Source organism: Giraffa tippelskirchi, chromosome 4 (genome assembly GCF_054371585.1).
Source record: "Giraffa tippelskirchi isolate mGirTip1 chromosome 4, T2T-mGirTip1v1.2.pri, whole genome shotgun sequence".
NCBI lineage: Eukaryota > Metazoa > Chordata > Mammalia > Artiodactyla > Giraffidae > Giraffa > Giraffa tippelskirchi.
In genome coordinates this window covers 184,600,465-184,617,179 of record NC_137278.1, presented here as the reverse complement: position 1 = coordinate 184,617,179, position 16,715 = coordinate 184,600,465, and the positions used below count along the sequence as shown (strand labels likewise).

The window sequence follows — 16,715 nt, the reverse complement described above, 5'->3', positions numbered from 1 at the left end:
GAAATTTATAAGGGCTATTAAATTTGTCAACTGTGTTTAACAGTCTTTCACTTTTGCAGATGGTTATCTAAAATTGTTTATGATTTTTTAATTTCCCTGTTTCTACCAGGGCCTATTTGAAGTTCATACCATTTTTTAAATTTCTTATAAGTCCTTGGAAGATGGTATATGTATTGTCTTTTCAAAATATGTAATAGTTATTTTTCCTTGGTATCTTTCTAAACTTGGCAAACATCAGCATGTTTAAGTATGAAAAATTGTGTCAGGTTAGTTGGAATCCCGAGTGACATGGGAGTTGATATTTAAGAATAGGTTTCAGACAAAGCTTCAGGAAATTTGAGGGATTTGGGTTGGTTAAGTCTAAGATGCAGCAGAATCCAGGGACAGTCTCATAAATGTTCTAGAACTTCAGCCCCTAGCATGCAGTGGTGAAATATTTGCAGTGATTACCTCAAAGAAAAGCAGAATGGCTACTACTCCTAAAGTAGTGATGAATTGTTTAGGATAAACTTGTTTGATTAGTGAAGAACAGCTGGAGAGGGTGACTATTTTTGAGAACATCATATAGATAAAATCAAGCTCAAATGCTTTTATTCTTTACTCAGACATAAAATTAGAGTATTTAATGATCTTATTGTGAAATATACATTAAAACTATTTGACAGATATGTACAATTTTACAAAGAACAATAAGACAAATCAGTATATACAAGCCACCTGCCTTAAAAACTGGAAAATTAGACACAGGTCAAGTCCATTTCCATTTCTGCCCATCTTTTATGGGAGTCAACATTCTAAAATTTTCATTAACATTTCCCTTGATATTCTTTTTGTTTTTACCACATATGTATGTCCTAAAAATATTGGTTAGCTTTGTCTGCTCTTTACTTTTATATGCTGATAATAACTTACTCTTTTATATGCCCTTTGGTGATTTTCCCCTAAATGTTATATTTTGAATTTCACTTATGTTGATAGCCTGCTTCATTTATTTTCAATAATGTATGATTTACAACTATAATTGACCCTTGAACAACTCAGGTGTTAGGGGCTCTGACTCTCCTGTGCAGTTGAAAATTCAAGTATAATTTTTGACTCCCCCAAACTTAAGTACTAATAGCCTGCTGTTGATCAGAAGCCCTACTAATAACATAAAGTCAATTAAGATGTATTTTGTAAGGTATATATATATACATATTATATTATATTCTTACAATAAAGTAGGCTAGAGAAAATGTTATTAAGAAACTCATAAGAAGGAGAAAATACATTTAAATAAATACAGTATTCTACTATATTTATTGATACTGACATCATCTGTTTGCAAGATGAATCACCTGTCAGTAGCTACATCAATACTGACTTATACAGTACATTGTAGATGTTTTATGTATTGCCAACACTATACATCAAAAATTAAAAAAATTATGTGAAAAAGAAATCTGTATTTATTTATAGGTATAACAGTTCCTTCACTGATAACAAAAAATCAGTGTGATTGTTTTGTGGTAGCCTAGACTAATCGAGATGATTGTTTCATGGTGCCATAGCCTATACACTAATGAATGAATCAGTGTAAAATTTTTATGGCAAATGGTATTACAGTCATATTCATAATACACTATTGGAAATATTGTTACATTAAAAAAACACCTGTGCTGATAGGCTGATAATAGTTTCTCCAGTTACAAGAAAGACAAACTGTACAGTCATGTAGTTTTTTTTTAAAGTTATAAAACAGTAAGAAAGCTAAAACATTATTAATTTTATATTTAATATCACTCACCTTATATCTAGGTAAGGACAGGGTATCTACTTCAATACAAGTCTTGCACACAATGAATACTTAGGCAATGATGACACAAAATTCTCATACAGTTCTTGCTGCATAGTTGTTAGATTTCTACATAAAGGCACAAACATACACACAACAGACGAGTGTATTAACTGTACAGCATAGTGATTATTTTCTGTTAATTAAGTGGAAGTGAATCATCATGAAGGTCTTCATCCTCGTCATCTTCACATTGAGTAGTCTGAGCAGAAGGAAGAGGAGGGGTGGACCCTCTGTGTTGGCAGAGGTGGAGGAGGGGAAGGTGGGCAGGAGAGGTAGGCACACTCAGCGTAAATTTACAGACATATATTGTAATTTTTCATTTCTCTAAAAATGTGTCTATATGGTCCCAATCCTTCTTCCACCATTTGCTTCTGTTTCAGTGCCTATACTGTAGAAGAATCCATTTCCTAAGAGAAGTCAAAAGCAGTCTTCAATAAATTCTTCTGCCAAATGATATGATGTCAGTATGTTTTCTAGTGCTGATTCTTCTACACCTTCTTCCTCATTGTCTGACACTGGTTGGGAAGAACTTACCTCTATGAAACTGTCTTCTGTTCATTCTTCTAGTGTGGTGTCTATTGGCTCTTGAATTTCTGCAAGATCCATATCTTGAAACGCTTCACTTCCTCTCCACCTTCTTTTTTGGCCACATCCACCCTCTCTTCATAATGTCCTTGATCTACTCTGTAGCAATCCTGGGAAGTCATGCACAACATCTGGACATAGTTTTTCCTGCAGGAATTTATTGTCTCTGGCTGCTGATTTGCTCTGATTTTTCTGTAACACCACGATGGCATCTTCAATGGTATAATCCTTCCAGACTTTCATGTTGTTCTCTCTATCAAGGTTTTCTTCCACAGTATTGACAGTCCCTCCCACAGAATACTGTGAGTAATGAGCCTTAAAGGTCCTCATGACCCTCTGATCTAGAAGTTGAATTAGAGATGTTGTGTTGGGAGGCAAGTAGAAAACTTCAGTGTTGAACTCACAGGGTTCAGTGTGGCTGAGGGCAATGTCCAGTATGAAAAGAACCTTTAAAGGCATTCCTTTGCTATCAAGGTACTTCCTGACTTTGGGGACAAAATATAGATGGAACCAGTGAGAGGATCTCATTGACTAGAACTTCTTGTACCACAAACAAACTGGCAGCTAGTGTTTATCTTTTCCCTTTAAGGCTTGGAGTTTAGCAGCTTTACAGATAAGGGCAGTGCTGATCATAAATCCAACTGCATTTGCATGAAACAGTAGAGTTAGCCTATCCCTTCCTGATTAAATACTGGTGCTGACTTCTCTGCCTTACTAATAAATGTCTTCTGTGGCTTCCCCCCCTCTGCTAGAATAGGGCATTTTTGTCTGCATGAAAAATCTAGTCAGGCAGATATAATTTCTCCTTAACGAGAATGAGGTTTCTTAATGGCATAGAAACTCTTCTGCTGCCTATTGGTAGAAGAAGCTCCTTCTCCTAATATCTTGACATAATTTGGAAAATTATCTCCAGATTTAGATGCTTCACCTTCCTTTTGCTTTAAGTTGTTATAAATAATTTTGCTTTTTCTCAAATCATATTGAGTCTACAGGTATGCCTTTTGTGTAGCAATCTTGCACCCACATGAAAGCTTCATTTTCAATATGAGGTTTTCACTTTCAATATAAGATAAAAAGGTATTTCACAGAAAGTGCAAAGTTCTCATGCCTGTTGACATATTTGCAGTTATGGCTTCGTGAATTTTCGTTTTTATTGACAATGGTCCTTATGCTGGATTCATTTATCTTGAAATAGTGGGCAACCACAGCTGCAGACCTCAATCTATGGTACACAGCAAGCAGTTTAACTTTTTCTTGTAATGTCATGACTTTTCTCTGCGTCTTGGGAGTGCTTCCAGAATCACTAGTGGTACTTTGTATGGGTCCCATGGTGTTATTCAGGGTTTATGCTTTTGCACTAAGTGTGGTGAAAAATACTCAGGAACCTCAAGAGATCACTTCTTTACTGCGATTCACAATCTACTGGAGAGACAAACTGCTCACGTGCACATGATAAGCCTCACACGGTCTTTTAAGCAGATACTCCCAACACTTGAGCTCACTGCAAAAGCAACAGGAAATACTACAAAATTATTATAGTATTAGTGTTCATTACAGTCAATTTTATGCAGTCATGATTTAATATTGCATCTTTATATTTGTTTCTGTTTCTCTCTACTTGGAATTGCACCATGTAAGGTCTGTAAGTGCATAGGTTATGATAAATTTTAACCTTTTACAATATATTTGTATATATTTTATGATAATAAATAATAGAACAGACTAATATCTATATATATTTTATTCATTCTTCACATACTTAACTTTTTCTTATTTTTTGATATTTCTAGACTATGTGACTCATCTGTGAGTTCCTTTGAAATTGTCACAAATGTAGAAAATTATTCTAATATCAGTTCAGTTCAGTAGCTCAGTCGTGTCCAACTCTTTGCTCATGGACTGCAGCCGCCAGGCTTCCCTGTCCATCACCAACTCCCAAAGCTTGCTCAAACTCATGTCCATCGAGTCAGTGATGCCGTCCAACCATCTCATCCTCTGTCATCCCCTTCTCCTCCCACCTTCAATCTTTCCCAGCATCAGGGTCTTTTCCAATGAGTCGGTTCTTCGCATCAGGTGGCCAAAGTATTGAAGTTTCAGCTTCAGCATCAGTCCTTCCAATGAACATTCAGGACTGATTTCCTTTAGGATGGACTGGTTGGATCTCCTTGCAGTCCAAGGGACTCTCAAGATTATTCTCCAACACCACAGTTCAAAAGCATCAATTCTTCGGCACTCAGCTTTCTTTATAGTCCAACTCTTACATCTATACATGACTACCAGAAAAACCACAGCCTTGACTAGACGGACCTATGTTTGTAAAGTAATGTCTCTGCTTTTTAATATGCTGTCTAGGTAGTCATAGGTTTTCTTCCAAGCAGCAAGCGTCTTTTAATTTCACACCTGCAGTCCCCATCTGCAGTGATTTTGGAGACTCAAAAAATAAAGTCTCTCACTGTTTCCATTGTTTCCTCATTTATTTAATATGGGTATAAGTGGACCGTGCAGCTCAAACTAGTGTTGTTTGAGGTCACCTGTATATGAATTTAAGATGATTTACTTATCTGGTCTCTCATTAATGTACATTTGCATTATTTCCTACCTGTTTCAAACTCTCCCTCTATTGACATTTTTGTATATATCACCTGATAAGCATATATAAATAGCTCTCTATGTTATGTTCCTTGGAATAGAATTACTGGGTTTTGTATAAGCATAACCTCAACTTCACTAGGTAATGCCTAACTGCTTTCCCTTGTTGAATTAATTTATACCCTCATCAGTACTTTATAAAGTTCCTGTTCCACTACATGCTTTCCAGTATTTGGAATTGTCAGTCTTTTAAACTTTTATCTGTATCAGGGATATGAATTAACTTAATTTGTTTTATTTTGTAATTCTTTACCTATTAATAAGGTAGGGCTTCCCTGGTGGCTCAGACAGTAAACAATCTGCCTGCAATGCGGGAGACCTGAGTTCGACCCCTGGGTTGGGAAGATCTCCTGGAGGAGGGCATGGCAACCTAGTCCAATATTCTTGCCTAGAGAATCCCCATGGACAGAGGAGCCTTGGGGGGCTACAGTCCATGGGCTCGCAAAGAGTCAGACATGACTGAGCAACTAATCACCACACACACATTAATAAGTTGGCTACCTATATTTCTTTTATCAAATGCCTCTTTTATATTTCCCCACTTTTATATTATTTGCTTTTACATGTTTTGAGGGGTAATTTTTATATATTCTGGATATAAGTTTTTCTTGGTCATGTATTTTGGCAAATATTTTTTCCCTGACTTAGTTGTTTGTCTTTTCACAATGTCTTGTAATAAGAAGTTATTTAATTTAATGTATTTGAATATCTTAATCCTATCTTTTAGACTTGAACTTTGGATCCTTCCCAACTCTGATGTGTTCTCCTATGCGTTCATGAAAGTTGTCTTTAACAAGTAAGTTTGTGTAGAAATTATTTCATTTGTATTCATGAAAAGCAGAATTCAAAATTTATTTTATATGTATAGAAAGTTGTCCTAGCACTATTTGTGAATAGTTATTCTTTCCCAGCTGACTGGGTATTTTATCTCTGCCATTCATCAGATAGCCATTAGCACATAATGACTGGGCCTGCCCTCCACTTCATACCAATGGTTTGTTCGTCTATACCAGGACTACACAGTTAAATCCTCTTTCTAAATTTGTTATATGCAATAATCTCTTCAAAGAACTATCTTTTGATTCTCTGTTTTCTGTCACCTTGACTTTTGTTCTTATGTTAAAGATTATCATTATAGTTTCTATGGAAGTATTTTTTGTCAGATTTACTATATTCTAATATACATACTTAAGTATAAACATTTTTCTTGCAATATTAAGTTCAGTTCAGTTACTCAGTTGTGTCTGACTCTTTGTGACTCCATGGACTGCAGCATGCCAGGCTTCCCTGTCCATCACCAACTCCCAGAGCTTGCTCAAACTCATGTCCATCGAGTTGATGATGCCATCCAACTATCTCATCCTCTGTCATCCCCTTCTCATCCTGCCCCCAACCTTTCCCAGCATCAGGGTCTTTTCCAATGAGTTAGTTCTTCTCATCAGGTGGCCAAAGTATTGGAATTTGAGCTTCAGCATCAGTCCTTCCAATGAATATTCAGGGCTAATTTCCTGTAGGATTGACTGGTTTGATCTCCTTGAAGATCGCCTTAGATCTATACCTGAAACTATGATAGGAATATTTTTTATTTAAGACTTTAAAATTATAGAGCACTGTAAAGTTCACAGCAAAATTGAGGGGAAGATACAGACACTTCCTATATTACCTCTTGCCCCCGACACATACATAACTTCCTCATCATCTGTATCTTCCACCTAAGTGGCACATTTGTTACAACTGATGAACCTACATTGACACATCATATTCACCCAAGGGCCACAGTTTACAGTAAGATTCACTCTTGGTATTGTACATTCTGTGGATTTGGATAAATATAAAATGATATGAATCTATCATAACAGTATCATACAGAGTATTTTCGCTGCCCGAAAAGCCCTCAATGCTCCACTTACTCATTCCCTGATCAAAGCCCTGGCAACCACTGACATTTTTACTCTCTATGTAGTTTTGCCTTTTGCAAAGTGATATACAGTTGGAACCACACATTATGTAGCATTTTCACATGCCTTTTTTCACTTGGTAATACCCATATCTTTTCATAGCTTCATCGGTTGTTTTTTCATTTTTCATTTAGTTTTTATTTTATACTGGGATATAGATGATTTGCAATATTGTGTTAGTTTCTGCTGTACAGAAAAGTGATTCAGTTATTCATATAGATATATCCTTTTCAGATTCTTTTCCTATACAGGTCATCACAGAATATTGAGTAGAGCTCACTGTGCTATACAATTGGTTCTTACAAATTTTCTGTGTTATATTTAGTAGTGTGCATGTGTTGACTCTAAACTCCTAATTTGTCCCTCCCAGCACCTTTCCCCTTTGGTAACCATAAGTTTGTTTCCAAAGTCAGTTAAGTCTGTTTCTGTTTTCTAAATAAGTTCATTTGGATCATTTTTTAGGTTCCATGTATGTGAGTGAGTGAAGTCACTGAGTCATGTCCAACTCTTTGTGACCCCATGGACTGTAGCCTGCCAGGCTCCTCCATCCATGTGATTCTCCAGGCAAGAGTACTGGAGTGGTGTTGCCATTTCCTTCTCCAAAGTATAAGTGATATCATGTATTTATCTTTTCCCAAATTACTTTATTTAGTATAATAATCTCTAGGTCCATTCATGTTGCTGCAAAGGGCATTATTTCATTTGTTTTTAATGGCAGCGTAATATTTCATTGAACAGTATATCATTTGTCTGGTCTTGGTATCAGGGTGATGATGGCCTCATAGAATGAGTTTGAGAATATTCTTTCCTCTGCAATTTTTGGAATAGTTTCAGAAGGATAGTTGTTAACTCTTCTCTAAATGTTTGATAGAATTCCCCTGTGAAGTCACCTGGGCCTGGAGTTTTGTTGTGGAAAGTTTTTTCAATCACAGTTTTGAATTTCATTACTTGTGGTTGGTCTTGTAGTTTTATACTTCTTCCTAGTTTTGTCTTGGAAGATTGTATCTTTCTAAGAACGTGTCCATTTCTTCTAGGTTGTTCATTTTATTGGCATATAGTTGCTTGTAATAGTCTCTTATGATCCTACATATTTCTGTAGTATCAGTTGTAACTTCTCCTTTTTCATTTCTAGTTTTATGATTTGAGTCCTCTCCCTTTTTTCTTGATGAATCTGAATAAAGCTTTATCAATTTCTTTTTGAAGAACCAGCTTTTAGTTTCATTTTTTTGTTTCTTGCTTTTCTTTATCTCTATTTTATTTATTTCTGCTCTGATCTTTATGGTTTCTTTTCTTCAACTAACTTTGGGTTTTGTTTGTTCTTCTTTGTCTAGTTGCTGTAGGTGTAAGGCCAGGTTGTTTATTTGAGATAGCTTACTTCTTTTTAGCAGTAAATGATATTCCATTGTCTGGATGGACTACAGTTTATTTATTCATTCAGCTACTGAAGGGCATGTAGATGGCTTTCAAGTTTGGGCAATTATGAATAACGTTGCTATAAACATTTGTGTTCAGGTTTTTCTGTAAATGCTAAGGAGCATGACTGCTGGATCACATGGTAAGAGTATGTTTAGTTTTGTAAGAAACCACCAAACTGTCTTCCAAAGTAACTGTACAATTTTATATTACCACCAGCAATGAATGAGATTTCTGTTACTCCACATCCCTGCCAGGATATGACTTTGCCAGCATTTGAGATTTTGTCCATTCCAGTAGGTTTATAGTGGTAGCCCATTGTTATTGTTTTTCTTTTCTTCATCTTTATTTTTATTTATTTGGGTGCACTGGGTCTTAGTTGCGACACATAGGATCTTCGGTCTTCGTTGCAGGCATTTGGGATCTTTTAGTTTCAGCATGCAGGATCTTTATTTTTTAGTCGCGCATGTGGAATTTTTAGTTGCAGCGTGCAAAGTCTTAGTTGCAGTATGTGGGATCTAGTTCCCTGATCAGGGATTGAATCCAGACCTTCTGTACTGGGAGTGCAAAATCTTAGCCACCGGACCACCAGGGAAGTCCCATTTCATTGTTGTTTTAATTTGCATTTCCAAGACAACATATGACATGATGCATCTTTTCATACACTTGTTTTTCATCTGCATGTCTTCTTTGGTGAGGGCTTTTAAGATCTTTGGTCCATTTTTTAATTGGGTTGTTTTCTTATTGTTGAGTTTTAATAATTCTTATATAATTTGAATAACAATCCTTTGTTGAATGTATATTTTGCAAATATTTTCTCACAGTCCATGACTTGCCTTCTCATTCTCTTCACAGCATCTTTCACAGAGCACAAACTTTTAACTTTAAAATTACTAATTATTTCTTACATTGATTTTGTCTTTGGCATTATCTTTAAAAAGTTGTTGACAAATCCAAAGTCATCTAGTATCTCTTATATATTATCTTCTCTTTTAGGAGTTTTATCATTGTGTGTTTCCTATTTATATCTATGATCCATTTTGATTTAAAGGAAAGTAAAGGAGTAAGGTTTATGTCTAGATCGATTTTTTGTATGTGAATGTCTGATTTCTCCAGCAGCATTTATTGAATAGACTATCTTTGCTGCATGGTATTGCTTTTGCTTCTTTTTCAAAGATAAGTTGACTATATATATTTACGATTATCTATTTTTCAGCTTTCTATTGTGTTCTATTGATTTGTTTGTCTCTTCTTTTGACAGTACTACTTTATCTTGATTACTATTGCTTTGTAGTAAGTCTTAAAGTCAGGCAGCAGCAGTCTCTCAACCTTGTTGTTCTTCTTTAATATTGTGTTAGCTATTCTGGGTCTTCTGCCTCTCTACAATAAACTTTGAGTCAGTTTGTTGGACCCATAAATCACTTGCCAGGATGTTGATTAGGATCACACTGAATAAGTAGGTCAAATTGGGAAGAACTGGCATCTGCACAATATTGAGTCTTCCTATCCGTGAACAAGGGGTGCCTTTGCTTTTATTTAGTTCTTCTTTAATTTTGTTTGTCAGATTTTTTTAGTTTTTTATATACATATCTTATACATATTCTGTTAGATTTATACCCAAATATTTCATTTGAGGGGGTGAAAATGTGAATGGCATTGTTTTTATTTTCAAATTCATTTTGTTTATTGTTGATATATAAGAAAGCAACTGACATCTGTATATTAACTTTGTATCCTGCAGTCTTGCTATAACTGCTTATTAGTTCAAGGATTTTGTCAATTCTTTCAGATTTTCTCCATAGATGATCATGTTGTCTGTGAACAAAGATAGTTTTATGTTTTCTTCCTGATCTGTATACCTATTATTTCCTTTTCTTGCCCTCATTGCATTAGCAAAGATTTCCAGTAGGTTGTTGAAAAGGAGTGGTTAAAAGGGATATTCTTACTTTGTACCTGGTTTTAGTGGGATAGTTTTTCATTTCTCACCATTAACTTTGATGTTATGGTTGTTTCCTAAATACACGCAAAAGGATTGTACATCACATTAATCAATATAACTGGTGGTGGAAACCATCCCAAATCCTTCAGAATAAATTAAAACTATTTCAAAGCAGAGAGACTGGTGTGACTAATTTATGAGTTACAGAAAACTTTCAACACAGAGGATTAACATTAAAACACAGTGTCATGGTTTAAAAGGTAGTGTTTGACTTTTCTTTCTTAGTAGGCTATGAAATAATAATGCCTCTCTAATCCAGTTTATTAGTTCAGTGAAATAAAATATCTGGTTATTTAAACTCATCCTGCCCATTTTTTCCTTTTTTCTGGAAATTTTACTGTTTTCATTTGTTTAAAGTAAATTGATTTGTAGTTGTTATTTTGTCCATTTATCCCATATTTTCAGCCGTCCAGTATTTCAGTAATTTTTGTTTGTTTAGCCCCCAAATTAGATATTATTATTCTCTCTAGTCAGTATTTGGTTTGGTTTAACTGCATGTTTCTATTTTATTTGATCACCAGGCTTGCATCTTATGTCTTCCTTTTAAAATCATTTTCCATATTTCTAATGTACATTGTTTAGAAGTTCCCTTAGCAATGTATGTTGGTATACAAATCCTCAGCTTTTGTTTGTATAATATAAAATTTGTCTTCATATCAATCTCAATCTTGAAAAAGTGGGAAAATAATTCTAAGTGATAGTTACTTTCTCTTAACATATGGACATTATCTCACTATCTTTTGGCTTGTTTGGAGAGCCTAGTTGTTGACTAATTCTTATTACTTTTTAGGTTATCAGTAATTTCTTTCTAGATTCCTGTAAGTTCTTTTTTTTTTTCTTGGTATTCTGCAATTTTACAATACAATAACACAATTTTTGTTTATACTTCTTGTGTTTCACTGGGTTTCCTAAGACTCAGTTCTGATGTCTCTCGTGAATATCGGAAATTCTCAGCCTCTATGTTCTTGAATATGGCACTTCTATCACTTTCTCCTTGGAAGAATAGCTATGACAAACCTAGATAGCATATTAAGAAGCAGGGATATCACTTTGCTGACAAAGGTCCATATAGCCAAAGCTATGGATTTTCTGGTAGTCATGTACGAAGGTGAGAGTTGGACCATAAAGAAGGTTGAGTCCCAAAGAATTGAAACTTCTGAACTGTGATGATGGAGAAGATTCTTCAGAGTCCCTTGGACTGCAAGGAGAACAAATCAGTCAGTCCTAAAGAAAATCAACCCTGAATATTCATTGGAAGGACTGATGCTGAAGCTCCAACACTTTGGGCACCTGATGAGAAGAGCTGACTCACTAGAAAAGACCCTGATGCTGAGAAAGACTGAGGGCAGGAGAAGGGGGAGACAGAGTATATGATGCTTGGACGACATCACTGACTCAAAGGACATGAGTTTGAGCAAACTCCAGGAGATAGTGAAGAATATGAAAGCCTGGTGTGCTGCAACGAGTTGAACACAGCTTAGCAACTCAACAACCATTTTCTCCAGCTTCTCATCCTGAAATTCCAATAAGATATAGACAAATGAACTTAATATATCCCCATCAAAGTTAACCTCACTTTCATATTTTCTATCTCTTTGACTCTCTGTGGTATATTCTGTGTAATCTTTGGTTCTGTCTCACTGATTATCAATTCCGTTTTTACTTGTGTCTAATCTTCCATTTAACATATTCATTTTATAATTTCGTTGTGTTTAACACATTCTGAATTCCTAATATGTTATACTGCTTTCTGTTTCTAGAAATATGCAGTTTTTAAAAAATGTATCTTGTCAATTTTTATGATCACTTGTTCTTTTGTCACAGTTTGATGTTTTTGGAACATACTAAACACAATTATCCTATATTTCCATATGATAATTTTACAAACTTCTGACATGTTTAATTCTGAAAATTTCCTTTCAGCTGACTTTATTTTCTCAGAAGCTTGCTTTTTGGGTTATTTTGTGATTTTTTTAAATCATAGGTTTATGTTTCTTGGACGTTTATCTATTGGAATTCTTTGAGGTCTGAGGTTGAAATTAATGCACTTGTTTCTTTTAATTTTTAGGCAGTTGAGGGTACCAGAAGGATGGCTTTAAATATTCAGTTTAAGGCTTTTAGAATCCATCAGATATTCTGTTCTAAATTGTGTAAAGGCTCCCTTACCATTAGGAACCACCCTCTCCTCCCCATCTTCCTCCACCACCACCATCCAGAGTGAAGCCTCAGGCAGGCAAAATACTATTCTTCAGTAAGATTTTTAGTTAACCTGTTGATGGGATTACTTGGTGGGCACTGATTTATACAATGGCCTCTCTGTTTTAACCACAGACATTGAGGGTGCTCTGGTTTTTGTCTCTTAACTATTACATAGGATGTTAAAATTCAAACTCTACCCTGTCAAGAATTTTCAGATACCCCAAACACCTGTGTAGTTTGCATCTAAGAATTTACCTTACTTTCCAACTACCTTATGCGTGCCTATAGAAAGGTGATTTTGTGTGTGTGTGTGTGTGTGTGTGTGTGTGTGTGTGTAGTTGATTCAATCTTTTTTCCTATTCTGTACTTGGAGTGTTATTTTAGCCTGTTAAACCACCATGTCACTAGAAATGGAAGATAGATTTCTAGGAGAATTTCTACTATTAGAATGAAAAAATTTCTTAAGACTTATGGCTGGAGAGCTGTTGGGTAGGCCAATAAACAAAGAAGCTCAAAACCAAGCTCAGAGATTACCTGGAGAGATTTCTTATGTAAAAGGGGATTGATGTGGAACAAATGAGGCCTTGAGAATTAAGATGAGGATGTAGAAGAAAATCAAAAGACTAGAGAACTTAAGTTCACCACCTTCTGAGTCTTCTCTACCCAAGAAAGCAGCCACTCCTTCCCTCCCACTTCCCCCCACCCCTTTGCCTCACTAGCCAGTGCCTCTTCTAGCTTCAGGACACTATCATTTCCTTACCTGAGATAATTACCTTCCAAAAGGAAGCCAGTTCTTCCTCTTATTTTATCAAAATCTGATACATTTATATCTCAACATGCCCTCAGGAGTCAAATTCAAACCTGGAGGGAAAATGCCCACCTAAAGGAATTACAGAGCTCTTCTAATACATATTAGAAAGAAGCTCAGGAATATGTATGAAATGAAACTTTAGAGTGTTCAAAATGTGAAAAAAGCATAACTTTAGATCAGTGTGCCAATAATGATATACATACTAGAAAACCCAGATTCTGATAGTTTGCTGGGTAAACTAATACAGACTTCATCCAGTGTTGACCAACAGATAAAAATGAGCTTCAAGAAATGAATAAAAACATAAGATGGTAAAGATAATTGAAATAGGCCAATGGATACAAATACATAAATCAGCCTTTTAAAGGAAAGCAATTATCAGATGCTTAAAATTACTAGGTAGTTAGCATTCTATCTATATATTGTTTATAGGAGACACACTTAAAACACAAGGACAGAGGAAAACTGGAAAATGAAAACTTTATCAGCGAGGCCCTTTAGAATCTGGAGGCAATTTCTGCCATGTTTGGTGTCCTGAGTTGACCCTTTTACCAGGTGGCCAGAGAAGCTGCCAGCTTTCAGTGATACTCAGAACAAGAGAAGACTCTCCACTAGCCAGCCTGTGATACAAATGTCTCTACAGCAGTTAGGTACCTCGGATCCAGCAGGTACAGAGCCTCCCCTGATCAAGATGCTGTGTACATCATACCAAGCCCCATTAGAGATTAGGGCCTCTTATAGTTTTCAACCAAAGCCAGCTTCTTCATGACAAGTAGCTGTGCCGCTTTTGAGAAATAATTTCTGGCTTGCTACTGGGTTTGTATCTTAACTGAATGATTGAACTCAGTGTATTAGGGATGTGGGACACAAACTGAGCATCATGAGTTAAACACTAGCTGATCTTGTATTTATTCAGTCACTCACTCAGACATGTTCAATGCCATTTAATTATTAAGGAGAGTACATTTCAAACTGTTTTGACAAAGATCCACAGTAAGAAATATTATTATCATCTGTACCATTCCTCCATTAACATTTATACAGTCCTCAATATCCTTGGGGTATTGGTTCCAGGAGCCACGCTACTCCTGTGGATACCAAAATCTCAGATGCTCAAATTCCTTATATAAAGTGGCAGAGTACAGTGAGTATAGTAACCCCCCTCTGTATCTGTGGGTTTCACATCTGCAGATACAAAAGGCCAACTGTATTTGGAAAAAAAAATGCTCTGCAAAACTAAAGATACATGTACATACCCATGCAGTGTACAGTGATCTTTTTTAGTTCTCCTCTATTTAATTTCCAAATTCTGGTTTCAACCTACTAAATTTATTTCATGACCCAGTAAAGGTGGCAACATGCCATTTGGAATGGTATCTCTAAGCAAGTTGTTTAGGAACCACAGTGAGCCTACCTGTTCGTCACTGCCAAGGTCTCATTCATTCTGTGCCTGAGGTTCCCAGGGAGTTCCCTGTTACCAGCTGATGAAGAAGAAAAAAGAAACTGAACTGAGAGTAATAATGCTATATGTGATGTTAATAAGCAAGAATAGTGGGTGAGACTTTTATAGTTATCATACTATTTATCCTATTCACTATTTTAAGTGGTGAAAGATCTATATCTTGATGAAAATTATCAGCATTTGCCATCATTTAAAAATGTTTTTATTGTAGAAAAAGCACAACATGATAACCACTATCTTAACAGTTTTTAAGTGTACCATTCAGTATTTACTATAGACACAATGTTGTACATCAGATTTTTTAAATTTATTCATCTACCATGACACTTGTAATTTTTTAGATAGCTTTGTCCTTTTAAGTCAGATTTGCAAACAGGAACATGACTTTTTTTAAAGGCTATTATCTCATTTATTAAAAAAATAAATATTTCACGTTTGAATTGACATATATTTCAAAGAGATGGGAATACCAGACCACCTGACCTGCCTCTTGAAAAATCTGTATGCAGATCAGGGAGCAACAGTTAGAACTGGACATGGAACAACAGACTGGTTCCAAATAGGAAAAGGAGTACGTCAAGGCTGTATATTGTCACCCTGCTTATTTAACTTCTATGCAGAGTACATCATGAGAAACGCTGGGCTGAAGGAAGCACAAGCTGGAATCAAGATTGCCAGGAAACATATCACCTCAGATATGCAGATGACACCACCCTTATGGCAGAAAGTGAAGAAGAACTAAAGAGCCTCTTGATGAAAGTGAAAGAGGAGCGTGAAAAAGTTGGCTTAAGGCTCAACGTTCAGAAAACTAAGATCATGGCATCTGGTCCCCTCACTTCATGGCAAATAGATGGGGAAACAGTGGCTGACTTTATTTTTCTGGGCTCCAAAATCACTGCTGATGGTGACTGCAGCCATGAAATTAAAAGACACTTACTCCTTGGAAGGAAAGTTACGACCAACCTAGACAGCATATTAAAAAGCAGAGACATCACTTTGCCAACAAAGGTCCATCTAGTCAAGGCTATGTTTTTTCCAGTAGTCATGTATGGGTGTGAGAGTTGGACTATAAAGAAAGGTGAACGCTGAAGAATTGACGCTTTTGAACTGTGGTGTTGGAGAAGACTCTTGAGAGTCCCTTGGACTGCAAGGAGATCCAACCAGTCCATCCTAAAGGAGATCAGTCCTGGGTGTTCATTGGAAGGACTGATGTTGAAGCTGAAACTCCAATACTTTGGCCACCTGATGCGAAGAGTTGACTCATTGGAAAAGACACTTATGCTGGGAAAGATTGAGGGAAGGAGAAGAAGGGGATGACAGAGGATGAGATGGCTGGATGGCATCACCGACTCAATGGACATGGATTTGTGTGGACTCCGGGAGTTGGTGATGGACAGGGAGGCCTGGTGTGCTGAGGTTCATCGGGCCTCAGAGAGTCAGACACGACTGAGTGAACTGAACTGATATTTCAAATCACATGAAGCACAGGGATGAAATACAGTCCCTTTGGAAATCGTGAACAAGTGTAGGAAAGAGTCATGTTCAAAGCAACAGGGATGAGTAAGAAGCACTGATCCCAACTGATCCTGACCCAGATATACCTCCTCTCACCCAGTGGAGTGACATATCAATTGGTGACGAAAAAAGACACACACACATATCTTTGAAGTCTGAAAGGCACATGAAGTAGACCATAGGGTGTATGGCACATTTTTTTTTTCCAAGTAAGTATCCTAGTTTTAAGGAGACCAGGTTACATTCTTTTATAATCATTGTTACATATTTGCTACATATTGAAAATA

General features: G+C 36.2%; 1 protein-coding gene and 1 long non-coding RNA gene across 2 annotated transcripts in view; one reads left to right on the top strand and one right to left on the bottom strand.

Annotated features, from left to right (window-relative positions):
- The window catches only part of PDE3A (phosphodiesterase 3A), a 627,104-nt gene that overhangs the window by 179,933 nt on the left and 430,456 nt on the right, over nt 1–16,715 (top strand). Inside the window, exon 2 of the mRNA XM_081592259.1 lies at nt 5,799–5,867. The gene's annotated coding sequence lies outside the window, so the exon portion shown is untranslated. The remainder of the gene's footprint in view (nt 1–5,798; nt 5,868–16,715) is intronic.
- LOC145546188 (uncharacterized) overlaps nt 1–16,715 on the bottom strand; it is an 89,729-nt gene that overhangs the window by 889 nt on the left and 72,125 nt on the right. Inside the window, exon 3 of the long non-coding RNA XR_014082631.1 lies at nt 1,787–3,944. This is a non-coding gene — a long non-coding RNA (uncharacterized LOC145546188). The remainder of the gene's footprint in view (nt 1–1,786; nt 3,945–16,715) is intronic.